Source organism: Mastigoproctus giganteus, chromosome 4 (assembly GCF_048544385.1).
Source record: "Mastigoproctus giganteus isolate SK-2022 chromosome 4, ASM4854438v1, whole genome shotgun sequence".
NCBI lineage: Eukaryota > Metazoa > Arthropoda > Arachnida > Uropygi > Thelyphonidae > Mastigoproctus > Mastigoproctus giganteus.
The window spans coordinates 207,981,909-208,005,877 of NC_143578.1; the positions used below are offsets into that span (position 1 = coordinate 207,981,909).

At 35.9% G+C, this 23,969-nt stretch overlaps 1 protein-coding gene across 4 annotated transcripts in view; it reads right to left on the minus strand.

Moving 5' to 3' along the window:
• The window catches only part of LOC150087353 (uncharacterized), a 521,069-nt gene that overhangs the window by 262,878 nt on the left and 234,222 nt on the right, over positions 1–23,969 (minus strand). The window lies entirely within an intron of this gene.

The following is a 23,969-nucleotide window of genomic DNA, read 5'->3' on the forward strand; positions in this document are numbered from 1 at the left end:
TATGTTTTAGTGTCCAATTTTCCAAGATTTTCAATGCCTCATCGGCTTTGCTCTCAATAAATGATCCAGCATTTCCTTTTATTAGAAAAACTAAATCATCGGCATATGCTATTTTCGTTATACCAGACAATTCCATATTAAGATACTCATCAAAAACCATATTCCAGTCATAGGGGCCGACTACCGAACCTTGAGGACATCCTCTAGTAATTCTTTTAACAATCTGGTTATATTTTGTCTTAACTACTCTGTCAGAGAAGTATTCCTCAAATACTAAGTTTAAAGTAGTATTACATATTTCTTTTATACTAGACAGGATTCTCCACCAGCAGAGATGGTGAAATGCTCCTTTAAAATCAACAAATATGCCAAGTACATATCGTTCCTCACTTTCCTCAACTGTCTGCATCATTCTATAAATTGTGTCCTCAGTCGAGACTCCTTTCTTACAGCCATACTGGCATCCAGAAGTCATATTATTAAAATTGTTCTTCATCATAAGACGATTCATACTAATTCTTTCATAAGTTTTTCCTATAACCGAAAGAAGTGCAACTGGACGATATGAACTTGTCTCGTTAAGCATCCGATCTGTTCCTTTTATTAATGGTGATATTCAACCTTTCTTCCATTTCGCCGGAAAGCACCCTCCTCCAGACATTTATTAAACATATTTACATACAATTCTGGTACCAATTTGTATGTCCTTTTTAATACAGAAACTTCTATTTTATCAAGGCCCGGCGATGTGCCTTCCTTTGCGTGGTCTATTGCTTGCTCCACTTCCTGTGGCAAGAGTTTTTCTTCTGGTATCACTGTACTTCCTTGATCCCTTTTTTGCCCTAAATTTTCATACTCACTATCTTCTGGAAAGAGATCCTCCAAAATTCTGCTCACCAAATCTTCCCAAGTTAGAGTTTGTTCTTGCTCATTACCAATGGTACACGCTATATCAGATAGATTCTTCTTGTTAGTAATAATTTTAAAAATAGAATTCCAGGGATCTCTGGATCTTTGTTCACTCACATACTTTCTCCACATTTGCTGTTTGGTCTTGCTGAAAGCCTTTACATAATCCATCCTGTTGGCTCTATATATTTCTTTATACACAACACTGAGTTCTATATTCCCACTTCTTCTTGCTTGCTGAAATTTTCTTCTACTGGTAAAAGTTTGTTTCCTTTTGGTTGTCAATTCAGCATTCCACCAGAATATGGGTCTATTTACACTGTCTATTTTTCATGCTTTTTTGAGCATGAAAAATCAGAGTAAGCTGTTCTACATACTGGTCTGATGTAAGGTTTTTCCAATCTATTTCTTCAACTCTATTTAAAAATACATCATCAAACCTTGGCCACCTTGCACTCTTATCCATATATCTATCTACATCATAATGTTCTTATACAATCATCTTTGTCACATGTAAAAGAGATGTCATTGTGGTCACTTGTATAGTTCTCACGAACATTCCAATCTTATTTTTGCGGCAATGGAATGAGTTGCAAATGTGAAATCTATACAAGATTGCCCATGTACTGTGGAATAAGTTGGAGTGTGTCCAACTTATTCCACAGTACATGGGCATCCATTCTCAGGAATGGATGTTTAGCACTTCCATTCCTGAGACGGCTAAGAATTCCTCTAGCAATGAGCCTCTATCATCGGATACTTCATCGACCCACAGCGGAGAGGAGGCATTAGAATCCATAGCAACTACTACCCCACAGGAACCAATCATGCTATACATCTTATCTAAATAATCAATATATTGCTCAATACCCACTGAAGGCTGACAATAAACTAATCACATATAACTTTCCAAAGATACCTTGTAATTCACAACATATATAGTTCTCACTACTTAATGCTAACATTTTTGTAACAACATGTTGTTATGGAGGCTTAATGGCACATAAGCATCTATGGCTATAATGTGCCTATTCACTTATTATTTTAAGAGATGAGGAATTTCCATAAAATCAAAAGAAAATTTTAAATCAGAAATTATTAAAAAGTCCAGTTTGCTTGAGGAGGTCAAAAAATTCAGAAATATTTGCCTTATCACCAATGAGATTTTCAAGAGTTATTGGTTTACGATCATTTATCAGTGAGATCAAGGATGAAGCTCTGTGTTGTTTATAGTAGGGGCAGCCAATGAGAATATGTCTAACAGTCAAGATGTTAGAGCAATGTGTACACTGTGGTGGATCACCTCCTGTGAGTAAATAAAGATGTGTCAGATGAGTATGACCTATTCTTGCCCTTGAAAGGACTACTTCTTCTCGTCTCGATGTACGGACACTGGAATGCCAAATTTTCGGATCTTGTTTAAACGGAAAGAGTTTATTATTAGTCTGAGAGTGCCAGAGTGCTGTCCATTGTGATAGGCAAGCAGCATGAACGGTTAGTACACAATCTGATGCTGGAACAGGGATATTGGTTAAATCAAAGGTAGCTGGATTTTTTGCAGCTTTATCAGCCAGTTCATTGGGCGGGTATCCAACAAAAAGCAACCAGTTGTTGACGTTTTTTGATTTGTAGTAACAAGCTTCTGATTTCATCTAGAACAGGGTGAACTTTATCTTCGCAATTACTTAGCGACATGATTGAGCTGAGGGAATCAGTATAAATAACAGATTTTAAAAAACAGTCAGAATTGAGATTTTCTAAAGCAAGTTTTATTGCATACAATTCAGCAGAAAATATACTAAAATCTGATGGAAGCGATACTGATACAACTGTATTTGGAAACACTGCAGCTGCTCCAACATTTGAATTAGATTTAGGGCCATCTGTATAAATTTGGTAGAAATCAATGTATCTTTGAATGTGAACATCATGAATTTGTTTGAAGTTTGTTGCTTGCAAAGTATTCTTTCTCCATTGGCAGAGGTAAGTGTCACATGTTGGAAGAGGAGGAGGAGCCCATGGTGGTTGAGCAAAGGTTGGTATCTGCTGTACTTTCCGGATGGAAATATTCCAAACCTGCACTAGTTCAAGAAGGCGAAGACCAACTGGTTTAACTATGCTGGGTTTGTTTCTGTATAGGTTTTCTAACGGTGGGTTAAAAAGGTATGACTGAACGGGATGAGAGGCACAACTTTGTATCTTGACAGCATATTTCAATAACAGTGTTTTCCTGCGTAAAGTTAGTGGGGGCTCGTGAGCTTCTATGTAGAGACTATGTGCTGGCGACGTTCTGAACGCACCAATTGCAATTCTCAAAGCACTGTGTTGAATAGGATCAAGCCAGCGTAATGCACTCTTTCTGGCAGAATCATAGATTGGAGCACCATAATCGAGACGGGATCTGATTAATGCTTTGTACAACCGAAGTAGGGAGGTACGATCTGCACCCCACGTTCGGGCAGATAAGGCTCTGAGTATGTTTATCTTTTTCAGACAGGAAGTCCGTACATTTTTAATATGATCTAGGAAATTTAATTTGTGGTCAAGGATTAATCCTAGAAATCTGATGTTAGTAGCGATTGGGATGGAGACATTGGAAATTTGAAGTTCAGGATCCGGATGAAGTTTTCGTTGTCTGCAAAAATGGATTGCAGTTGTTTTCTGCTGAGAGAGTCGGTAGCCGTTGAGGCTGGCCCATTGTTGTATTTTATTTAGTGAAATTTGAAGCGGTCTTTCAATAGATCTCATGTTTTGGGAATGGCAGGAGATGGAAAGGTCATCTGCATATAGATAAGTCTCAATTGTGTTTGGAAGCTGTTTGGTGATGGAATCAATTCTAATAGCAAAAAGAGTGGCACTCAATACTGATCCCTGTGGAACACCTTCATCCTGAATGAAAGTTGAAGAGAGGGCATGTTGGTATCGAACTTGAAATGATCTAGTATGTAGAAATTTCTTAATAAATACAGGAAGGTTGCCACGTAGTCCGAGAAAGTACAGATCACTAAGTATACCATGCCTCCAGGTGGTATCAAATGCCTTCTCTATGTCTATTGAAACCATTACTAGATGTTCATGTTTGACAAAAGCATTACGGATGGCAAATTCAGCCTTGACTATAAGGTCTAAGCATGACCTGTTTTGACGAAAGCCATATTGACTACGGCTCATTAGCTCTTCCGACTCGATGATCCAGATGAGTCTTCTGTGGATAATTTTCTCAAGGATTTTACTGAGGCAGCTTGAGAGAGATATGGGTCTATAGCTATATGGGTTGGATGGATCTTTTCCAGGTTTTAGGAATGCCAAAACTGTAGAGTGATGCCAAGAAACTGGAAAAACATTTTCTAAAAATATACGATTGTAAAAGACTAGGAGGAGGCGCAAAGCTTTGTCATTAAGATGTTGTAGCATGACATAATAAATCCCATCTGGTCCAGCAGCACCATTGCGGGCTGTTCTAATGACATGTAATAGTTCAGAATATTGCAGAGGTTTATTATATGGGAGAAGGTTTGAAGTTTCAAAATTAATACCATGCTTTTCTTTAGTGTTTTTAATTCTTTGGAATGAGCTAGTATATGCTGACGTTGCTGAGATTTCTGCAAAAATATTGCCCAAAGCATTGGCTATATCTACAGGATTAGATATATCTTGCCCATTCCAGGAGAGGATTGGAGAAGGTATGGTAGGAAACTTACCAGACAGCTGTCTAATTCTTTTCCATATTATTTTGGGATCAGTATTTCTGTGAAAACTGGATGTAAAACAGGTCCAGGATTCTTTCTTTGCTTGCTTTTGTATGAAGCGTGCTTTTGCCCTTAATTTCTTATAATTAATGAGATTGACTGTGCTTGGGCACTGCCGAAACAAATTCCAGGCTTTATTTTTTGCTCTCTTTGCTGTGGTGCATTTGTCATTCCACCAGTAATTATAATGCTTTCGGCCCAGCGGATTTGATAGTGGTATCGTGTCTTTAGCCACATTTAAAAGATGCGACGTGATGTATTCTGTCACATCATCAATATGCTGGTGGCGGATTTTTTCCTCGTCGAGGTCAATTGATGACTGAAATTTTGCCCAGTCTGCTCGGACAAATTTCCACTTTCTGCAGGGTTGAAATGAAGGAGTCTTTGCTTTCAGAAAGTTGCATACTATTGGGAAATGGTCACTGCCCATGGGATCGTTTATTACATACCACTCTATGGTTGGGACTAGTACTGGTGAACAAATTGAGAGATCTATTGCTGAGGTGTGTCCTGCTGGGAGCTGTACGTGTGTCAGTGTACATGTATTGAGTACAGTGAGATTTAGTGCCTCCAAAAAACTTTCAATTAGTCTACCTCGTCTATCCAATTTAGTAGAGCCCCATAATGGGTGGTGCCCGTTAAAGTCCCCTAATATACAGAAAGGTGGAGGTATCTGTATAAAGAGGTCTTCAAGATCTTTTAAAGAGCAAGTACAGTTTGGTGGTAGATAGATTGAGACTAGTGTTATTGTACCATGGAGAGTTATACGAACAGCAACAGCTTCTATTTCAGTTTGGAGTGGGATATGTTTTGATGGGATCTTTGAATTTACTAGTATTGCCACACCACCATGGGCAGCGTTAGCAGTATTTCGATCTCTTCGATAAATCCAATAGTTTTTTATCGAAGGAGAAATTTGTGTGGTTAGGTAAGTTTCCTGTAAACAAAAGGCAACCGGAGAATATTGGTTAATTAGGTATTGAATATTGTCTGTGTTGGAACGAAAGCCTCTGCAATTCCATTGTATGATGTTGTGGTTCATTTTGGTTTAGTTGAGGATGAATCATCTGACTGTTTTTTGTTTGAACAGGATTTTTTTTCGGTCTTTTTTCGGGAAAGTAGGGCGTCCAGTATCCATCGTGTCATTTGCATGAAGTTCTAGTATGGGTTCTTCATGATCTGGGTTTACATCTACTTCCATACTACTGGCTGATGATTCAGGTTTATTCTTATCTTTAGCAGTTTTAAGTTTTTCTTTGTTATGCAGAACTGTCTGAGTCTCAATTGGGAATTTTTCTGTGTCATTTGAGACTGTCTCAGTATCATTTGGGATACTAATTGGGGTGTTGGTGGCATTGCTGGTTTTCGTTTTAGAATTTTCTTTTCCTGTGGTTGATATGGTTGCTTTAACCCAATTAGCTAGCGAGACGTTGGGCGGTATCGACACATCTGTTTGAATTGCAGTTGTATGAAAACTTCGGGTTCGAGAGGCATAAGATGGACTTGGCATGGTCAGCATTATTTGTCTGCATGCCTCAGGATATGTGACTTTGTGTTCTACTTTATATTTTTGGATATTCCTACCTGTTTTCCACATTTCACATGTTTTAGAAAATGCGGGGTGATTGCCTTTGCAGTTGGGGCAGATGGGAATTGCGGCTGGACAATCTGCCTGCGTATGATCCTTTGCTCCACAAATAGGACAGATGGCGTCACCTCTGCATGCCTGCTGTGAATGGCCATATTTCTGGCATTTAAAACAGCGAAGAGGATTTGGGATGTATGGACGAATTCGGCAGTTTAAATATCCAGCTTTTACTGAGGATGGCAAATCAGGAGTACTAAAAGTTAAAATGATGGAACGAGTTGGAATGAGATTTCCATCTTTTTTTGTCATTATTCTTTTAGCGCTGATTACCTTTTGGTTGCTAAGTTCTTGTACTAATTCATCCTCAGACACAGTAATTAAGTCCCATTCTGTGATGACACCCTTTGATGAATTTAAGGTATTGTGGGGAGTAACAGATACTGGCAACCCACCAAATGTCGTTGTCTTTAATAGCCACTCCGAATGTTTTGTGGTGGCTGTTTCAATCAGGAGACCTCCGGATTGGAGTCGCTTTACCATTTTTGGTGATCCTGCAATAGATTCTAGATGTCTTTGAATCACGAACAGAGATAACTTTCCCACAGGCTGAGTAGACAGAGAGTGCATCACCAAAAAATTGGGAATATCTGAACAGTGTGTTTCTGTTCGAAGCCTTTTGGGTTGGCTATTTTCCTTGTCTTCATTACCATATTCTGGTCTTGAGCTTGAAGGCTCTAAGGGTGGAAAATTTGTAGAATCCATGATGGCTCCTTTTGGCCCTTGGGGATTATCTTTTCCAACCAGGTTACCGGCCCCGCCACGGGGAGGCAGGAGCAGTGCCACGAGGTGACCAAGCGGCTGAGTTAGTAATTAGTATTTATAGAAAAAAAACAGAAAGGTGGATTCCCTACTTCTTGTAGAGTGAAAGTGCTACTCGGATATACAAAGAAATCAAGAAAACGGTTTTTGAAACAAAAATAGAATCTGTTTGCTCAAATACTCTTTGCAGAAATCGCTTTTAGAAATGCACTACAAATCGCTCGGCCACGGAATGCTTGGCACCCGGGGCCTTGTAACAACAATATCCACATCTTTTATTATTATAGCCATCACCGGGTTTCTACCACAAGAAACCACCCTATAGCAATTGGGGTATCCGATTACATTACCATTTAGCACATATGGCTCCTGTAGAAGTGCCCCCGAGATATCCTCCTCCATAATTTTATTTACTTGAAGTGCTATAGCATTGGCCTTTTGTGTATTTAATTGTAACACCTTTACTTTTCTATCCATAACGTATTTTCCTTTTATAAATTTCCATAGCTTTTTGACATTCTGGACACTTCTTATTCACAGCAGCATGTGCAACATTTTCATTTTTACCCTTACAATTACAACATTGAGACTCTCATCCACGATCAGGACAATCCTTATATAAATGTCCTCTTGAACAGTGACCACATCTCGCATCTCTCCTACAGTATTTTGTGACATGGCCATAGGCTAAACATTTAAAGCATTGCATTACAGAGTATATTTCTTTAAATTTATATGCCATCCATCTTATAACCAGCCTACTCTTTTCTTTTATAATCTGCCACAAAGTCAGTGCTAGCTGGACAACCCAATTATTTAACTGCGTATTCTTGTTCTTATTAACAGTTAGAATTTCAGCACTTTCTTTAAACTTATTCTCACTAATATCACTGTCCTTAAAGTTTTTATACCACAGTTGTTGCAATAATTCTTCTTTTTCCACTTCCTGCTCTACATCAAACAGGACTATTTTGGGATGAATCGGCCTTGGAATAGTATATCTCATGCCCAAGTCTTGGATTTTAGAACATGCTTTTAATTTAGAAAGGCCATCATTCGTTTCTGCTTCTACCAACACTCCTCTATCTCGTATTGGTTTTAAGTTCCGGACTTTCAAATTTGACAACGTAGGTAGGTCTGACCTGATTTAAAATATCCAATTTCACATCTTCACTAGTTTTATGCTTATCAGTTGTGGCTTTTATTATCATGATCTTTGGTGTCACATCTTTTAAATTACTTTTTACAGCTGAAGAATAGCTCTGTTTACTTTGTTTTTCTTCTTTTCTTTTTAATCTATCCTTTAATATAACATTCTCTAAATACACTTCATGAGCTTTTTTCTCCAGATTATCCCATTTGTCCATGATAATCCTTATGGCTGCAATAGGCATCTCGCTTTGGACATCACGCAGGTACAAATTTAACTTGGCCCCTGCATCTCAAACATAGTCAAAACCTTCTATTTCCGGTCTTTCACCAGTACTTTCTTCTTTACGTTTCCTTTTCTTTCTTTTCTCACCATCACTTGCATTTAATTCTGATCTTTCATTTACCCTTTTACTTTTTGATTTCTTTTTAGAACCTTTCTGCAAGTTTTGAGATGTGTCTGGTAGCGATGATGACCTTGTATTTACATGTGTCCTTTGCAATGTTTTTCCACAGAAAGCTTCCATTTCTGTTAGTTCTTGGGCCTGAGACAGAATCCCCGTTCTTATTTCATCCCTTTCATCTTCTGTAAACTCGCTTGTGGCTGCCAGCAATTCCTTATCATCCAGAGAAATCAGATCCTCCTCACATGAGGAAGACATTTTTATGTATATTATAAAACAACTATATATACAATTAAAAACTGAGAATCAAAATTGAAAAACAGTAACTAATTACAAAATTTACATTATATTGTAAGTGAACAAGGAGCCATTAGTCTAGTTTGCCAAAAATGAAATATTAAAATGCACTTAGAAACTATTCAATAAGTGCTCTAAAATAACTCCACCCAAGTTTAACGGGCGGAGGTCCCAGAGACATAACATTCGCTTGAACAATGCTAGTGCCTACCGAGGCAAAACTTCAATACCCAAGGGCACGGAAATGCTCACAATAATAAACCCAAAAAATGCTCCAAATTACCTCAAGGTTCTTGTTATAAGTTCAACTCCAGAGGAGTTGAACTTATAACAAGAACCTTGTCCCCTTTATCTGGCTCAACTTGGCCAGGCAGGGGATTCACCCCTACCTGCCCACCCCGGACCACGAGGAGGTGTGAGCCCAGCCGCTGAGCTTTAAAAAGACAAAAACACCTGTGTCTCGCACAAGTATGGCACACTTATTCACTCAGTAAGAATCAGCTAATTGGCCCAGCATCGCCTCCGGGGCAGTAAGCTTAGTACAGATAGAATCTTTCCTCTTGCTCAGACTATAAATTCAAACAGCAGAAGGATGGTTTGCAAGATAGATATGTGGAAGTTTACTTTCAGCCAGCGGATGACTGATTGTAGGAACACTTCAATCTGCTGCAGAAGAGGTGGCTAGTTTAAATAAATTGGAGGAAGAACTAGACACTGTTAGAAGCAATGGGCAGGTGATATGTAGGTTTATATATGTATGTATATTATTTTACTGATGCTGTATATGCTTGCTTTCTTGTATAATTTGTCACTACTGACATAAAAATTTGATATAATTTATGTAACAACCACTGTATAACGTTGCATAATAGTGTTACACTTTCAATTATGATATAATGATGTACTATATCACAGAAAGTGTGATTCACACACTAAATAAAGAACACACCAACCAGTGGTGTCCTTGCATCATTTGGCCATTCTAATATTAAGCATAATGAGAAGGGGGCACACAATCTCCCTTTACAGCTATGGTAAATTCAAACACTTTAAGAACACTGCTTGGGAATTCATGTGTTTTGTAAATCAGGAGATTACTAAACTAAAATTATCAAAAACTAGAGCCAAAACCTGTAATTTTACCCAACTACCTCTTTTCTAATGATCTGCACCAGCACTCAACAAAAATACTGTCACCGTGGTGACTAAGACATCTAATTGGGCATCTAGCATTTTACAGGTTGTCTAGCAGCTGTGATGTTGGATTACCAGTTCTTTGTTTTTTTAATCATTGCAGTCTGTCATCTTGCAGGGATAGGCACAACTTTGAAAAAGGTCAAAATACAATGGTCTCTTAGTATGGATGCCAAACTATCAACAGCATTAATTTACAAAACAAATATGATTGTTTGAGGGCACGTTATGATGAATAATAGCCCAACCAGTCATTCAGCTTTCCTTAGGATAGGAAAAAAAAGTAAAGTTCTATGGAGAGCTTTCTGTAATTAGTTTGTTATTCAATGCTCATATACAACAAACTATTTTCTAATTGGTCGGGTAAAATATACAAATTTGAAGATTGGGCATATGCTGCCAGCATAAAATTCATTTATAAATTTTAATGCTGGCAAGCAAAGAAATGATTGGGTCACCTCATCATTTGACGTATATTTACTACGCAATGGCTGTTCCAGAAGAATTTATTTTTTTTAAATCCTTAGCGTGCTATCTTTTACTCCCAGCAGGAGACTAAATTTAACAGCAGTGCTTAGATAAATAAATTTGGCAAGCCTTAAGTTCAATGATTAAATTCCTATCACAGAAAATTATAGTGAATGGCATGCAAGCCTAACACTTACTGTTTGTTTTGTTTGTTATTTGGTTTTTAGGAGCATTAGCAACTAAGGCCATATTGCTCCGGGGATATGTGGTGGTCATTCCCTGACCTTTCCGCATCCACCATATTTGGTCCTAAACTTACCTGCTTTATCACAAGTGAACTGAGTGAATTATTCAGGTGTTTATACTACTTTTAATGAAATGACAATAATGGCAACAAAACATCTGACTAACATTTCTGAAGTCTAATCCTTCTTGATAATGTCAATTCATAAAAGAAAGCATTTAAAAAATAACTCACATCACCTAATCCGATATGTACATATTAAAATGAAATACAGCTTAATTTTTCACACAGTATTTTGAGTAACAAAAGTTTCACTAATATTTCTTATAACAATCATATACTAGATTCAATAAGAAATGTCAATAAACGTACTAGAAAGTACAACAGACATCCAATAATATTGGGATATTTGGGCAGGAATTTTATGAACTGACTGTATATTGTCTCTTTCCCAGGTGAGAATGAAGGTTGTTATAAAATGCTCCAATAATCTTAATTCAGAGTTCAAATTTAATGAAACATTAACTTCAAGAAATGCTGCCGAAATATTCTCAAAAAACGAATAAAGATATTTGATATAAAAAATAAATTCAAATAATACATTAATATTAAATTGCAAAAAATTTAGAATGGATATAGTAACAAATATACCCAATATCAAGATGAAAAAAACTTAAATTATATAAAATCAGTTTACAAAAATACTAGACATTACTTATTTTTCAAAAAGAAAAATATTTACAAAAATTAAAACACAATCATAATAATTTTTACGAAAATAAAAACCTATAATGGGTGATCAAAAAGTTCCCAAACTGTATTAAAGGCCACTTATTGAGTACTCCATTCTGTCATCACCAAACAGTACCCTAAACACTATATACAGTGAGTTCAATGATTCTGGATATTGAAGCATTTCTGGCACAGAAATTGTTGGAGCATTTCTATTGCTTTATATGCTGCAGTTTCTAATTTCTGGAACACAACAGAGGAGATTCATAATCTCTATTAAGTGTAGAAATTTTGATTTGGTGATAAGGACAAACCATAGGGGGAAACAAGAAGTAAGGGTACAAGCAGTGAAAAGGAGTGATAATCTTATTTCTCTTGGCCAGCTGGTTACTTGGGAATTTTCTGATTAACTACTTTGGTCAAAGGATGTAATTCATATTGTACTGCATGTCTTTAGAGCATATATTAAAAGGAATGGTCCATAAGTAATGGCTCTTGGGTGAGAAAGTCTTCTGTAACTGAATTAGCTGCATGAAGTTTTACATATTGCTAGTATAGATAAAAAGACAAATATGCTAAAATAAAAAATTTCTGTTTATTAGAAATTCAAAATAATCTGAAATAGGTGCATAAAACAAAACAAGGTTAACAGGCTATATTTACTACATGAGAATACCAGGGCAAACACTGCCTACATGATTCAGATGACAATTGCAGACCTAGGGATGGAGCATTTTACTTCATCCTACATGTAGTATAGACCTCCCTCCATCTGATTTTTTCCCCTATTTGGTCATATGAAGAGATGTGTGTATCACTGCAGAAGACATTTGAGTGATGAGGAGGTGAAAATGCGTGATAAGCTGGTTTTAAAAGCAGATGCCATCCTTTTGCCACAGTGCATTTGTTAGTTAGAAAGAATGATAGCAAAACTATACTGATAAACAAGATGAATACATAGAATAATATATACATGCTTCCCAGTACTACTTTAATAAATTATATAAATTTCAGCTTTCTATCCCATGTCTATACTTTTATGGCCTAAGAGACATTACTTACTGCAAGCTGAAATAACCTGGATAACGCAGAGTGAAAATTCCTATTCTTCCAACTGAGGCTGGGTAACTACAATCTGAAATAAACAGGCTTTTGTAGATCCCTCCAGTCACTGAAAGGACTGAAAAATCCTTATACTCTCAAGAACCGTTTGTACAGAAATTTTCACATTCACAGTGAACAGTAATCAATCTGCATCATTCAATGCTTCAGATTTTATCACAGTCTATCTTTCTCATTCTATTCATCACCATTATTGAGATTTAGGCACATCAACAGCTTAGGACATATTGGGCCATTGTGTACATCAGTACAACAGCTCTCATGGACCAATTTGTATGTTATTTGGACTGAAACACCTGGAATAATCCACAAGGATAAACACTACTCCCATCTGCCTAAGACCTTTAGTCCTTCAGTCTATGATGGTACTCAAATCCAGACCTCTCCAATTCACTACTAGTGACAATACCACTACACTATCACAGAAAATAGCATCTAATACCCACTACAGAAGTCCTTTACATAAATTCTGATTGAAAGTTAAGCTTAGTGGTATAATTCTTCATGCTAACTTCCAACAATTTCCTAAAAGATATTCAAGTTCCTCAACATCAGGGTAGACCTGGTAATACCACTCTGCATATCTAATAATTTCTGACTAAATGCAATATGACTGGTGGGGGGGGCTTTGTCTTCTATTCTTCGGGTCTGCTTCCCCATGATATACTCTTATTCTCTAAACTCAAATTTGAGCTTAGAAGATGACTAATTCACATATTCATTAAAAAACATTAGAAGCCAAAGGGGAATAAAAAAAAACAAGGGTTTCCAGAAATGCTTCCAACAGTGGCAGAACTGCAAGAGTTGCTGTACAGGGTGTCACCTCAGGAGTGCCAGTATGGAATACCTGGTACATGATTGATTTACGTATTATTTATTTATTTTTTTAATATACAATTCGGGAATTTTTAGATCATACCTCTTACCTTCTGTGCAGAAGTGCTAACATTTGTATTGGCACACAAATTTGGGAGGGCAGGGATAGAAAGCAATTGTTTTTCTGTAGTGATCTGCATAGTACTGCAATTTTATAGAATTTGTTAAATATGATAGATTATAAAGGGTGACTGTCACTGTATAATTTCAATTTAAATTACAACTATTTTAATGTTTTCATATCACATTGGCAAAAGGTCCAATTGTAATGAGTACATTCAACAACAATAACCAGGCTAGCATATTGATTGCAAACATGAGGAATTACTATGAAATACTAGCACAGCAACATAGCACTGAAGAATTCACGTACAAAATCAGATATACAGAGCATACAAGGGTTGTTTCTGAAATGTTTCCACATTTTTTCAGAATAATGCATGTTCTTCAGATGGATCCCAGACTTCAAGAACAAAAAGCAAAATACATGCCAAAGAAACAGTGACCAAGGAGAATCAGAGCATGCCCTCCTGCAGTATCAAAAAGGTTTCTGCCCACTGAGTGCTAAATGGATTCACTGTAACTGATGTATCCATTAGGGATCTTGGCATTATTACAGATTCCACACAGCAAACTTATTTCTAACATAAAATAAAATACAGTATAATAAGAGACTGAATCTACCATGTGACTCTTAAATAAAAAGGAAATCAGTAACATAGAATATGGTCTCCTCCAGCTAAAAAATGTCACTGCATACCTTCTGTGCTAACAGTGATGGATTTCTGGGATACATAAAACAACTATGATGTCCCTTTGAACATGCGTCACTGTCACAAGTTAAGAGTAAATAATCAGTTTTGCTAATTATCGATTCTATCCCCCCCCCCAATAAACCTTCACCACCATACATTACAGTATCACAACTCATTCACATGTCAAAATATGCAATTTCTTTTTCCTTTTCTTTTTTAGCAAACAGAAAACTATGCATAGACCTGGAATTTTGAAAAAGATACACAAATGCTGATGCCTCGGCAAAACGTAAAGGACTATTTTTTTATATATTATAATCTTTCTAAACATAGCCAATCTATTTTTGGGTCTGGAAAAGCAAAGCTCAAGAATTGAGCTTTGCTGCTCCAATGTGATAACATCAGTACAACAGCTCTCATGGGTGATTCATGAAACAGGCTCTCTTAAAGTTGTATCTGTTACTATCTCTTATCTGTATTAATATTACACTATGGTTTATTTATTTATTTATTTTTTTTTGTAATTAATAACCATAAACCAGCAAATATCTGATACTACACTCACTAGCAAAGCAATGAGCAGAAACATTAAATAAAGAGAAGAAAAAATTAATTAACAATCTGAATACCAGCTGCCAGGACTGTTCAAGGTTAGTAGAGGGAGGAATGTTTAAATAGACTACACATTGCACTGATTGTGACAACCCAGGTAATACGTAGAAAGAATATTTGTTTAAGCCCAAAATCCAATTTTATGAGAACAGTGTTCTGGAACAACACAGTTGAGTGTTGACCATCGGGTCAATTCCAGGTATTAATGTCATTAAATAAAATATTGTCACTGTGTATTGATAATTAGGTAAATACTGTTTGTATATTAATTATAATAAATGATATTACATAATTTTATTTCAGATTGAAACTTTTTTTTTTTTTTTTGGTTCAAGTGAAAACATTCCATCAATGTAAGGTGTCTTTTCTTAATTTTAGATGTGTACTCTTTATATGTAGCATAGCAGGATACCTTTATTTTTAAAGTTAAAAATAACCATGATTCAAAAAGAAATGCTTTAATAAACAAAAATCTCCACATACAAATTAAATTGTGTCAATAGAATATTATCAGCTGACTTTGGATATTATTTTTATAAAAAAAGTACCAGGAAATAAACATATGCAATGTACAACTAACAAGATGCATGAGTTTGAACAAGGTCAGACAGATAAGGCCATAATGCACGGCGACTTTAACTGAACACATGTTAAGTTATTTTATTATATATGCAAAGATTACCTTGTACTGGTATTTCTGTGAGAAATACTACATGAATGGCTAGCCAGGTGGGCAGGACAGCAGTGCGTAGCACATGCTTCTTGATTAGACCGGGTTTGAGCCCATGCCCACCAAATACAGAGGATGCGGAAAGGTCAGGGAATGACCACCGCATATCCCCGGAGCAATATGGCCTTAGTTGCTAATGCTCCTAAAAAGCAAACAAACAAACAACATAAATGGCATAACATCTAATAAAACTCGTCCACAATTCTTACAAATGCATGTTATCCTGAGTGACAAAACTGTAAGAATATTTAAGATAAAATGGCAAGGATAGTAACAAGGTATATTCGATGGTAGATTATTCCACCTCTAACAGTTACATCTACTTCCTTTCTTGTCTTCCAATCATTTATCAGCAGTAATTAATCTAGTGGTACTCCATGCAAAATACTTAAATATGTCACTCTTACCACACAGATTTTAAATGGGAAAATGAAGATGAATAACAGACTTAAACGATGCAAACATTTGCAAAACTGCAGGTAACAGCATCCCACAATATTTAGCAAGGAAATAATTCAAAAAGGCCTATTCCTTTGGATGTTCCCACACAATTATTTTGAATTTGAAGTTCTCATTAAGTCATCAAATGTGGACATTGTAGGGATATCAGAGATATGATGTCACTAGCAAAAGGGATGAGCAATTTGATAAAGTGAGTACAATATAAACAGAAATAGAGCACAGAATGGGGAGGAGGGAATATGTTCTTAATTAAGAAACATTAAACCATATCAACCCATACCACCCATATCAACTGGATGCAGTGCATCCAGTCAACACGGGTGGCCAGAGAAATGTTCAATCAGTTCGGTGCGACAAAAGCACTAAAAAAAGAACATAACAGTAGGAGTGTGTTATAGGCCTACAGATAACTGTGATGAGCACAACAAACAATTATACAGAGAAACAGAGTGGGACAAGAAGTCAAAATGCCTTATAATGGGGGATTAACTTTCCAGATATTGATTGGAACTTGAGTTGGTTGGGCACAAACTAGCAAGTTTTTTTGGATTTATTATATGACTGTTTTCTACAGCAGCATGCCAGAGAGGCAACAAGAAAAAGCAATACTCTTGATATGATTTTCAGCAGTGCTTCTTCACACGTTAATAATCTGAAGATAAAAAAGACCCACTGCAAGGCAGGTATCAGTGTACTGATGCTGGATTTACTGAAAGGTATAACAAGTCATGGGGAAGGGTTTTGCTTTCGTAAAGTTAACTACACGGTCTCAGATAATTGTGAAATTCTGTACAATGGGACGAAACAATGTTACCAATAGCAAATTCTAAACAGGAAGCAATCATAGAAGGTAGTAGACATCTCATATAAGTTAAGAAACTCTATTCAAGACTAAGACCAAACCAGATGAACTAGTGAGACTTGTGGCAGAGAGAAAAATTGAATGGGATGCAAATAAGTTATCAGGTGAAGCTTACAGCAGATTAACTAGTATGCAATCAAGTTAAGCAACAGAAAAGAAATTTCTGGCAAAGAATGCAAAAACATTTTTACTTATATTTAACAGTACCAGGAGGGGGTTGAATTCTCTTGATGTCAATGATTTAACCAATGATGATCCTGCTCAGGTTGCTCACAAACTGAATAGCTACTTTGCATATACATTTAGGAACCAGGAATCCTTCAGGAAAGGGGATGCCAGAACAGGCAGCTAAATGATTTTGTGATAATTGAGACAAAAATGGAAGAGAAACTGTTGAATCTACACATAATAAAAAAATAATAATAATAAATAAATAAAAAAAGGCATGGATTCTATCCAATTATATTAAGAGAAGCAGCAAAGTCCCAGACAAAATTATGAGAGCATCTTTGGATTCACGGGAGGTACCTGTGGATTGGAGTTGTGCAAATATACACCCAATTCACAGAGGTGACACTGCGCCAATTATAGACCTGTTAGTTTAGCTTCTGATGCAGGGAAAATAACAGTGTCACTGATTAAAGAAGTAATGGAGGACCAACTACACAAGAGTACAGTTACACTGCAGTCACACCACGGATTTGTTAAGAGGCAATCCTGTCTGATTAATTTGATTGGATACTATGATACAGCCATAAATAATTTTGGTATACTTTAGCACATAAAAGACTGTTACAAATTGGAGCAGTGTGGCATTAAGGCAAGTTACTGCTATGGTTAAAGGGATGGTTGAGTTAAAAAAGACGGTTATCAATGTATACTGCTCTTTGTAACTAATGTTATTAATGAGTATCCCTGGATTCAATGCTGGGCCTATTGTTGTTTTCTATATTTATTAATGATACTGATGAAGGTATATCAAGATTAATATCTGAGTTGATGATACAACAGTTGGTAGGGTTATTAATGATAACCAAGATAACCAATATAAGATCTAGAAAAATTAGGCAGTGGGCTGAGAAAAGTCAATTTAAATTTAACATTGACAAATGCAAGGTACTGCTACCCATTTGTTACCCAAAATTTTGTACTTGATTGTTTCACGAGAAAATGTTCCACAACAGCCAGAATCATTAGCTCATTCTTTTCTAAATATAACTCCATCTACACTCGCCTTCTTAGCATTTCAAATACAGGACAGTTTCAGCAAAAGGCAATACTCCTTAATAGCTTCAGATAATGAGATAATACTAGCAATTTTAAAACAAGGTCCCAATACTTATATCTAAATATTTATATGTTCTTATCTAATTTTTAAATATAAAGTGTTTTATAATATATGGGCCATACTTTCAAAACCTGCAAATAATGAAGAAAGAAGTTTATATAAATGTGCTTGATTTTCATTTTAAACAAGTTAGCTAATGTATGCAGCATGTTACTTTCAATAATAATTTGTGATTTATTTAAAAAACGAAAAAAGTACCAATGACTTATGTGCAAATGAAGGGCATTTCATTTCCGCAGATCCACCCTTTTACCCATTCAATCCTCCAAACAGCACAATGCAACAAAAAAATCCAGTGCTTCAGCTTTAATAAATAGTACATGGAGAGCCTAAGCAACATGTATGTAAAGTAAATATACAAATGATTTCTACTACTCAAATTTTAACGAAATTTGGGATGGCTTGAACAAATCTTTTTAGAATGCCCAAATATAAAAAAATTCATAAAAAAAAGTCCACTAGGAGCAGGTTTTTACATGCAGATAGATATGGCATGGTGAAGGCAATACATGCTTTGAGCAAATACGGTAATACCTAAAAACATCTATGAAATTTTCAATGGTAAAAAATTATAAAATAAATAAAAATAAGCAAAAATGTATGTAGTATAAAAGTATTTCACTTAATGTCTGCTTATTTTATTGTTTTTACTATTGCTAACCTCATAGCTAGCACTTGCCCCACAACAACTATAGCCATGCAACCTCAGAAATGCATGTTTATAGGAATTTTTTTTTTGTTCTGAGTCACCCTACCCCATATAATTGTTGAAAACCTACTTCAAGGGGTTTTTTTTTTTTTTTTTGACTGCTTTGTCACTGCTGCCATAATTCCAACTTCACCTAATAATTGTGCCCATTTTAGTTTTTTAATTCAGGAAAATAAAAAAAAAATAACAATAAGTCATATTGATTATATGTTTAGGAAGGGGATGGTGTTGGATCATTACCAGCTGCTTAGAGAGAAATTCAGAAATAGCTGCAAGATTAACAAGAGAACTGTCACGGGGTACTTATATGGGATTATAAGCATGAAAGTCCCTTAATGTTAACATTTTCTCTGTTAGGAGACACATAAGGAAAACACATCAATTTTTCCTTATCCATAGATCATATCTTTGCTGTTTCTTCTCTATACATCAACTAAGGTGCTTAATTTCTAAATACATCACCATTAACTGGTTCATCAGTGAGTTCCTCAAAATGTGTGTAGATTCCAAGTAGTCAGTTTCCAATAGATTCAATCATTGTAGTAACCTTGTGAAATTTTGAATATTTACAAAAATGAAAAATCTGAATATGTAGTGAACCCCTGAAATAACATTTCTTGCATTTAATCCACTTTTCTTCTTGCCCCCATGGTCTATCCTAAGTGCCATCCATTTTTTAACATCAATAGTGCTACCATTTAAAATGCTTCCCCATTTATATTAATCCCAAGAAGGAATAAACCCAGATATGACATTCCATCGTGGTTTTTGTTTCTTTCTATGAACAGACAATTCTAGGGATCTGCTATGGTGAAGACAATGTTTACACTTTGTTTGTAACATGAAGATTTGAAAGTTGAAAGATTACTCAGCATCTAGCACATTACCACTGGACTTGCATGCACTCGTCAATTTTTTTTTTTCCCCCATTCTTTTATATGTATTGTTTTATACTATTGTATATACTAATACTATAATAGTATTCATATGTAAAATACTGTGATACACTTGGTATTATTTAATTAGTTTGTTTTTTTTTTTTGCTACAAATGATAAATTAGTGTTTCAAACTTGGTATTCTAATTGTCCAGAAGTGGTGGGAGGGGATCACTAAAAATGGGTAAAACCATTATTGATTGTTTAAATATCGAATTATCAAGACTTCTTACTCAATGACTGCAAAACATTTAATCAATTCAAACTATTTTGAACATACTGACAACAAGAAAATTCAAAGTCAAGCATTCTAGTTTCTTGTAAAAATTATTGGGAACAACTCCAATGAATACTCAAAACAGGATGAATATATATATATATTCATCCTATTTTTCTTTGAATTTTTGTTGTAGTCTTTGGTATAAGGACCTCTAGAGCCACATATGCCTGTTCATGGTTTACTTATAACTAATTCTATATGGTTATTATGATTACACTAGGGATTGTTTCCCGGGATCCCGGTTGATTTTTGCTGCAGGATTTATCCCGGAAAATTCTTTCTTCCGGTCTGAATTACTAACTTTAATAATCAATACTAACAGTCTTACACAGACATTATAATATATATATATATATATATATATATATATATATATATGTGATCATCGTGCGCTGGCAAGATAAATAGTTTCTTCATAATTTGAGATATCATCAGCAATTTAGAAAAATATTTATTTTCATACATTACATTTGCAACATATATATAAAGCAGAAAGCGAAAGGCCAGCACTCTCTTACATATCATCATTTCTCGAGTCTTCTCAATTATATATGTCATTTGTCCTAGAAAGATTCTCTTGCAGTTAAGCCGCTTTATATATATTTTATTGTTTTAATATTTTGTGAAGATGGAGACATCAAAAACATTTGTCTGGCAGTACTTCATTAAATGTAATAATGATGAAGAAGCAAAGTGTAGTCATTGTGGTGGCACAATACTGAAATGTTGAGGTTTTTCTACAAGTGGCTTGCTTCGGCATTTAAAAACTAAACATTCTATTGAAAAGCCTACACCGGCAAATGATTGTAACCTCACACGTTCTGCAGGGGATGAATCTGTAGAAAGCTCTTCGAAATGTTTAAAAAGTGTTCATTCTCAGCCAACATTGTTTAGTTTTTTGAAGAAAGACACAAAAGAAGAAATCATTGCAAAGCTTGTATCTGTAAATGGATTTCCTATCAGTGCCATATGTAAAAGTGAATTTATTCAGCAAGCATTCAGTGAAAAAGGTTTGCTTCTTCCTAAAAATCCCAATCATGATATGCAATCAGTGTATAAACAGTATAATATTATAAAAGAAAATATAATAAAAGAAATTAAACAATCATTAAAAAATGGTAAGAGATTCAGCCTTTCTCTAGACGAATATTTGTCGCTTAAAAACAAATGTTATTTAAATATCAATGTTCATCAAGATAAAGACAAATTTTGGAATCTAGGAATGATTGCTATTAATGGTAGAACAAATGCCGAAGAAATGGTTAAGAAGTAAAACAGAAGCTATTGGAGTTTAAATTATCAAGAGAGCATCATATAGTTGCGTGCGTAACGGATGGCGCAAGTGTTATGGTGAAATTCGGACAGTTGATAGATTGTGAACATCAGCTTTGCTATGTACACGGTATACACCTTGCAATATGAGACCTTCTATACAAGAGACGGAATGATTCGGAAGGTGTAATTGAGGTTATTTGTTGTTATTTGGTTTTTAGGAGCATTAGCAACTAAGGCCATATTGCTCCGGGATATGCGGTGGTCATTCCCTGACCTTTCCGCATTCTCCGTATTTGGTGGTGACGGGCTCGAACCCCGGTCTAATCAAGAAGCGTGTGCTATGCACTGCTGCTCCTTCCCACCTGGCTACGGAGGCGCCTGTGTAATTGAGGTAGAAACAACTGAAGACAGCGAGAAAGATTTAGAAGAGGATGAAACGGAAAATTAAGATTCAAATCTAAGCTTCAAAAACAATCCTGATAAGGAACAAAAATGTGATTTCAGAGATGACCTATTCTCCGGTGCATTAAACATAGCTAATATCATTAATAAAGTTAGAACAATTGTGCGAATGTTCGAAAACTCTCCCTTGAAAAATGATGCTCTTCAGAATTATGTTAAATCTTCATTCAAGCAAGAAAATTTAAGCCTAGTACTCGATTCTAAAACTAGATGGAACAGTTTGCTAGCCATGTTAGAACGATTCTTACAGTTAAAATCACAAATTGAAAAAACAATGATTGACTATAACATGAAAAATCCAATATGTGAAGCAGAATATACAGCTCTTAATGACCTTGTGCGTGCGTGCGTGGAAACCTGTCGAAATCTGATCGCAAAACCTTTGCAGTCATGATGCGACACTTCTTACTGCAGAGGGAGTTTTTTCTTTCATCATACAAGAACTTTCTGAGCAAAATTCTATCTTTTCGAGAAAAGTTCAGGAACCACTAATTTTAAGGATAAACGAGAGAAGGCAAAAAGCTCTGGTTGGATTATTGAAGTATATAAAAACTGGAAAACGTATTATAAAATAAATAGAAAAACAGAAGAAACCGAGTTGCAACCATTTCCAAGCAAATCAGCTTGTTTGTTATTTGGTTTTTAGGAGCATTAGCAACTAAGGCCATATTGCTCCGGGATATGCGGTGGTCATTCCCTGACCTTTCCGCATCTTCCATATTTGGTGGTGATGGGCTCGAACCCCGGTCTAACCATGAAGCGTGTGCTACGCACTGCTGCTCCTTCCCACCTGGCTACAGAGGTGCAGCAAGTCAGCCTTGTTGGTTACAGCAAAACGAATAATAACTCATCTTGGGTTTTCCTCTTCTGAATCATCGCAATCTGATTCGTCACATTCCAACTCCAAGAAAGAGTGTGGCAGTGAAAGCGAAAGACAGCAGACGCTTTGTGAGAAATTGGCGCGTCAAATCAAAAAACAAATTGAATGTGTTTCTAAAGACCCTCAACATGAAGCTGAAGGTCAATCACTTGCAAAGAATATATCCAAGGAGTTCGAAATCTTTGAAGCAACTGGTGAAAAAACAACAAATGTATTAAAATTAATGGACGCTCTTGAATCCATACCACCAACAACTGTAGAAGCTGAAAGGTCCTTTTCGGCTGCAGGACTATTTATAACCAAACTTAGAACTAGACTCAGCGATAAAAGTGTAAATTGCCTGTGTTTCTTACGTTCATATTACATGTCAACTGCCAAATCTGTTTCAAAATAAACTAAAGTGAAATAAATTTTTGTTTAGCAATGTAGTCACTAGTCTGTCAAGGTTTAAAAAGAACATGTTAAGTTTCTGAACAGTAAGTTTTGAATTTGTTTCAATTTGTAGTGTGTGTGTGTGTGTGTGTGTGTGAGAGAATAAGTAAAATGCTGTGAAATTTTCAGTTTTAATTCCACTTACAATAATCGTGGGTAATGAACATTTTTATCCCCGGTTCCCGGGATTACCGAAATCTGGGAAAAAGACAATCCCTAGATGACACCCACAGATGCAGCTGCTTTTTTTTTTTTTTTTTTTTTATTTGCAGGAGTTTATTGATTTGAGTATGCCAGAGTTGAGACCATTGTTTCCTACATTTTGTTTTAATAATAGATTTGCAGTCAGTGTAGGGCACTTTCCGTTGCCAGAAAGATCCAGTGTCAGAATGTTTAGCAGTATCATCTGCACATTGATTATCTGGGTTACTGACATCACTGAGTTACTGACATACAGCAAAAGGTGACCTTCTGATTGGCTGGTTGATACTGACATAATTTAGATCGGATCTCTAAGAATGGGGTGAGAGGGAGAAAAGGTAGATTGAATGGTGGTGATTGCACTTAAGGAGTCTATGGGCCTGGCGGCCAATAAGCCAGATAAACAATGGGCACAACATATCACACTGCACAGACACGACCCACACACTTTCAAGTCTCTGGCTTGACAGTGTA